Source organism: Rhincodon typus, chromosome 49 (genome assembly GCF_021869965.1).
Source record: "Rhincodon typus isolate 14 chromosome 49, sRhiTyp1.1, whole genome shotgun sequence".
Taxonomy (NCBI): domain Eukaryota; kingdom Metazoa; phylum Chordata; class Chondrichthyes; order Orectolobiformes; family Rhincodontidae; genus Rhincodon; species Rhincodon typus.
The window spans coordinates 3,617,781-3,623,823 of record NC_063380.1 but is presented as its reverse complement, the minus strand read 5'-3'; the positions used below and the strand labels follow the sequence as shown (position 1 = coordinate 3,623,823).

Sequence of the window (6,043 nt, the reverse complement as noted above, 5' to 3'; positions counted from 1 at the left end):
AATGTCTTGTACAAGTCCAACATCACCTCCTTGGTTCTTATCGCTCTCTTACCAAAACCAACAAGAGATCCTGCTTGATTAACAGCTCTCTCATCACGTCCTGCTGCCTTTAATCATGAGTAAACATATACCACCTTCACCCCCAGCCCAAACCTTCCCAGAGCTCTCTGCTCCAGAACACCATTCAGGACTTCACCCTACACTTCATACTGTCTCTGCACAATTCTTTGCTTTTGTTCAAAGTACACCACTTCTCCCTTGAACTGCATTGGCACCTCTCTGCCCATTGAGCCAATGTGTTAATCTCCTTTTGAAACTCTGAACCTGTGGTTCTCAGTTTACGGCCAACCACATTTATACAATCATAGAGATGGTACAGCACAGAAACAGGCCCTTCAGTCAAACTTGTCCACACCGACTGGACATCCCAATCTGATCTCGAACCATCTGCCAGCATTTGGCCCATATCCCTCTAAACCCTTCCTATTCATGTCCCCATACAGATGCCTTTTAAATGTTGTAATTGTACCTGCCTCCACCACTTCCTTTGGCAACTCATTCCGTACACGCACCACCCTCTGCATGAAAAGGTTGCTCCTCAGGTTCCTTTTCAACTTTTCCCCTCTCACTTTAAACCTATGCCTCTCTTGTTTTTGACTCACCCCACCCCAGGGAAAAGACCTTGCCTATTCACCCTGTCCGTGCCCCTCTTGATTTTAATAAATCTCTATAAGGTCACCCCCTCAGTCTCTTGATGTTCCGGTGAAAATAGCCCCCAGCCTGTTCAGCCTCTCCCTGCAGCTCAAACCCTCCAACATCCTTGTAAATCTTTTCTGAGCACTTTCAAGTTTCACAACATCCTTCCTACAGCAGGGGGACCAGAATTGAATGCAGTATTCCAAAAGTGGCCTCACCAATACATTTGTAACATGACCTCCCATTTCCGATACTCAATGATAAAACCAGTAAAGGCAAGCATGAAGGAACTGTGTATTTGCACCCGCTAGGTCTCTTTGTTCGCAATCTCTCCCTAGGGCCTGACCATGAGCTGCATAAGTCCTGCCCTGGTTTGTGTTCTTCAGTTTTTCTTCCATTTTCCCACATGGCCTTGTCTTGTTGACTTTGCCTTTAGCAAGCGTGGACATTTTCTCCCTTGCACACCTTCAGTAACAACCGTCTGACATCTCAATCGCTCCTCCTCCACCATTAGCAACCTCTGCCTTTGGCTCTGGGCACCCTCACCATCTGCCCGCGCTCGTACCCGCACGTGTCGACCAAGTAAAAACCGTCATTTTCCAGCCCCAGTCTGTCGTGAACAGGAGACGGACCAGACTCTTTCATGGTTTGTCTCTGCATGCAAGGTGCCTGATCTGTTAGCTTCGTCCAGCTTACTGTGTTCAAACTACATTTCCCATGCTGCCTCTGGAGCCTGCACTTGCGCAGTTATGGCCGGGAGCTTGGTGCCATCCCTGTAAGTACCGGGCATGGGGAGGGACGGAGTTTATAGAAACCCTCAATCAACACCCTCCCTCAACTAACTTCCCCCTCTATTTGCACTGACACCCTCCCTCTCCACCAACTCCACTCTCAACCTCCCCCAACTGCCCCCCCTTCTTTTCACCAACTCTCCCCCTACCAACATCCTTCCCCTCCCTCTCCTTCCACCAACTCCCTCCTCTCACTGCACCAACTCACCCTCTCCCTCGACCAGCGTCCCACTATCCCTTCACCAGCACCACCCCTCTCCCTCAACCAAGATCTCCCTCCACGAACTCCCCCTCCCCCTCCACCAACATCCTCCTTCTACCAATGTCCTCCATCCACCAACTCCCCCCTCTCCCTCCATCAACTCACCCTCTCCTCCACTAACATCCTCCTTCTACCAATGTCCTCCATCCACCAACCCCCCCATTTCTCTCCAACCACATCACCCCTCCTTCCACAAAAATCCTTCCTGTCCCTGCACCAACATCCCCCCTCTCCCTCCAGCAACTCCCCCTCCCCCTAAACCAAAATCCCCCTTCTCCCTCCTCCAACAACCCTCTCTCCCTCCAGCAACTCTCCCTCTCCCTCCACCAACATTGTCCTTCTACCAACATCCTCCATCCACCAACTCCCCCTTCCCTCCACCAACTACCCACTCCTTCCACCAGCACCCCCTCTCCCTCAACCAAGATCTCCCTCCAACAACATTCCTCCACCCTCCACCAAAATCCTCCCTCTACCTTCACTACCATCCCCCCCTCCACTAACATTCTTCTCTCCCTTCCCAACACACCCCTCCCTCCAACAACATGCCCCCTCCCTCCTCCAACATCCTCCCCCTCCCTGTATAAACTCACCCGCTCCCCTCCATCAACTCCTCCGCAAGAGTCTGTCCCCACAGTCAGGCGTGGTCATTAATCCTCACCCCCTACCGCAAAGCTACAGACACGGACGCTTCAAAACCTCCATGTATCATTTCCTTTATTTCTCACAACGTGTTAATGAGCCACAGATAAGGAGTGTTGCTGGGGCCATCTCGGTGGGGGGAGCCGGGGGTGAGCAGGGTGGAATGGGGCTCAATTCAGACACAAGCCCATTGCTGCGGGGTCCGCAGTCACCCTAGACTACGTGCTCTAAAAGGGAACGATGGAGGTTGGTTTGGCCCCTGCCCGCTTTCTGTGGCAGAGAATTCCTACAGGCTCCCCACGCTCAGGGTGAAGACATTTCTCCACATCTCAGTCCTACCCTGTATCCTTAGCCTATGACATCCCCTTGCTTCTTGGCTCCCTATTCATTATGAAGAGCTTTACTGTGTTTATCCTGGATGGTCCTGTTGGAATTTTATAAGTTTCTATAGGATCCACCCCCTTATTCTTCTCAATCCCAGTGAATACAGTCCTAACTGATCCAGACTTTCTTCATACGTCAGTCCTGCCATCCCAGCAATCAGTCTGGTCAATTTTCCACGCACTCCCTCTGTAGCCAGGACAACCTTTCTCAGATAAGGAGACCCAAATATTGCACATCATACTCCAGGGGTGGTCTGACGCTGTATAATCACAGCAAGATATCCCTGCTCCTGTACTCAAATTCTCTCACTATGAAGGCCAACATACCATTTGCCTTCTGCACCTGCAACGATGATTTTCAGTGACTGGTGTACAAGGGGCACCTAGGTCTTGTTGTACCTCCCCCTTTCCCGATTTAATCGCCGTTCAGATATTAATTTGCCTTCCTTTTTTTTGCTCTAAATGTGGCTAACCTCGTGTTTATGCACTTTACGCTCAATCTGCCATGCATTTACCTACTCCCTCAACTCATCCAAATCATACTGAGGCATCTCTGCATCCTCCTCAAGGCTCATCCTCGTGTGATTGTTAAGCCATCGTGTGATTTGAACCCATGTGCCACATAAGACAGTGGTCCATATCCAAAGGGGCCAGGATTGGGGCAACATCCAGGCTTGGGCTGACAAGTGCCAAGCAACATTCACACCACATAAAGGACCATCTCCAATAAGGGACAATCTGCAAATCACTCCCTTGACATTCAATGGTGTTACCGTCACTGAATCTCCCCACTACCAACATCCTGAGGGTTATGGTTGACTAGAAACTGAGCTGGACCCATTCCATATAAATCCTGTGGCTACAAGAGCAGGTCAGAGGCTGGGAATCCTTCAGTAAGTCACTCCCCTCCTGACTACCACCACCCCGCCCACCACCAAAAGCCTGTCCCACCATCGACAAGGCAGGAGTGCGATGGGATAATCCCCACTTGCCCTGGACAGGGGCAGCTCCGACAACACTCGAGAAGCTCGACACCATTCAGGGACAAAGCAGTCCCCAGTGGATTGGCACCACATCCACTCCATCCACCCCCAAAACTTATTAGCACCAGTGTGTACTATCTACAAGATGCACTGCAGAAAGTCACCAAAGACCCTCAGGCAGCACCTTCCAAACCCACGACCATTTACATCTCGGAGGACAAGGGGCAGCAGACATGTGGGAACACCACCCCCTGCAAGATCCCCTCTGAGCCCCTCTCCATCCCGACTCAGAAATCTATCGCTGTTCATTCACTGTCACGAGGTCAAAATCCTGGAATTCCCTACCTAAGGGCATTTGGAAAGTGTGAGTAAACAGGAAGCGGTTCGGGTCCATTGGGGTTGTGTAGCCTGACCACCCTGACCTTGAAAGGCTCTGTCAAAGTTTCCCTCTGTCGGGGGAAGGTGGGGAAGCTATCTGACAGCTACACACTGGGTGTCTGATGGGCACAGGGAGATTGAACAGCAGGGGGCAGTCATTGACAGCTCATTCAGAGCCTGCTGTCACAGGGGGAGGTCACACAGGACGCAAAAGCTTTACATGATCCTTATTCCACCAGCTCACACAGCACTGCCTGACCTGGTTTTAACTGTCTGGGTATGATAAGGCACCAATTCTCAACTCATTCCTTCCCAAAGTCTGGACAGCAACCAACCCACTGAAAGATAGAGACAGAGAGAGAGAGAGACTTCCTCTTTAAAAGGGGTCCCTGATAGGGACAGAGAGAGATTCTTTCTTTCAACACACATACCCACACACAAACACTCATACTACCTCTCTCTCACACATACACACAGAGCTAGCTCAGTCACCTCTAATGTAACGGCGTGACCTAAAGTGACAGCCATGACCATGGTGGGGGAGGGGGGGCGCGGGCAGTTGCCACAGAGCCAGGATGACACACCCCATCCCAAAGACCACCTCCTTGCTCCCACCCCAGCCTTGCTTGGGCACAGCCAAATGCACCCTTCCTCCCCCACACCCTACACTCATACAGGAACCCTGTCATCTTCCCGGGACCCAACTTTATTCTCTGTCTCTCTGTCTATCCGTCATTGTCTCTCTCAGACAGGGCCTAGAGCCTGGACTCGTGGTGGAGAGGAGACTCCTGGCAGCTGTAGGCCCGGAGCCTGCACTCGTGGTGAAGAGGGGACTCGTGGTGGAGAGGGGACTCCTGGCAGATGTAGGCCCGGAGCCTGGACTCTTGACAATGGCGGTGCCTGAAGAGGGGTCTCCAGGCAACAGTAGGCCCAGAGCCTTGCCTCTTGGCAGTGGCAGCAGAGCCAGGGTGTCTTGGGGCATCAGCATTGTCACTGCTGTTCCTGGAGAGGGATTCCTGGAGGACTGGAACAACTTGCAGAGGCTCTGGGCCTGTGCTTAAGACCCCAATTTGAACAGATGTTGAACTTCTATTTAAGTAATTGCTGAAAATGGCGCAGATTGTGGCAATAAAACACTTTTCACTGTATCCTTAAGATATATGTGACAATAAATAAATCATTCATTCATTGTCTCTCTTTCTGAGTCGTTATCTCTCTCTCTCTGAATCGTCCTATTTTTATCTCTTAATTATTCTCTCTCTCAATCATTTTCTTTCTCCATATCATTCTCTCTCATTCTCATTCAATCGCTCTCAATTATTCTCGCTCGCTCTCATAATCATTCTCGGGCTCTATCACAATCATTCTCTCTCTCTATATCATTTACTTGCTCATTCAATCACTTTCTCACTCAACCATTCTCTCTCTCTCAATCATTCTCTGTCTCTCCCTCAATTCATCTCTGTCTCTTAATCATTCTGTCTCTCTCTCTCCCTGTCTCACTCCATCATTCTGTCTGTCTCTACCACTCTCTCTCATTCATTCTCTCGCTATCTCAGCCCAAAGTTAGCTGGTGAACAGGTCTTGGCATGAGTTGTATTGCAACTGTGGAGTTTTGGATGACTGTAAGTTTCCTTCAATTTGCGATTGAAATAACTGCACAGAGGCTGGTACCTCATGGCCAAGTCACCCTTTATTTTACATGTGAGGAATCTGTAAGAACATCAGCAGTGTTCCACAGGGATCAGTTCTGCGTCCACTCTTGTTTGTCAATTATATAAGCGATTTGGATGAGAATTTTGGAGGAATGGTTCGTACGTTTGTGGGTGACACCAAATCTGGTGATGGAGTGGACAGTGAAGAAGGTTATCTGAGATTACAAAGGGGATCTCGATGAGACAGAATACA

The 6,043-nt window shown here is 50.1% G+C and overlaps 1 pseudogene; it reads right to left on the bottom strand.

Annotated features, from left to right (window-relative positions):
• The window catches only part of LOC125488084, a 2,697-nt pseudogene extending 1,356 nt beyond the window's left edge, over positions 1 to 1,341 (bottom strand).
• Between the last annotated feature and the right edge of the window lie 4,702 nt (positions 1,342 to 6,043).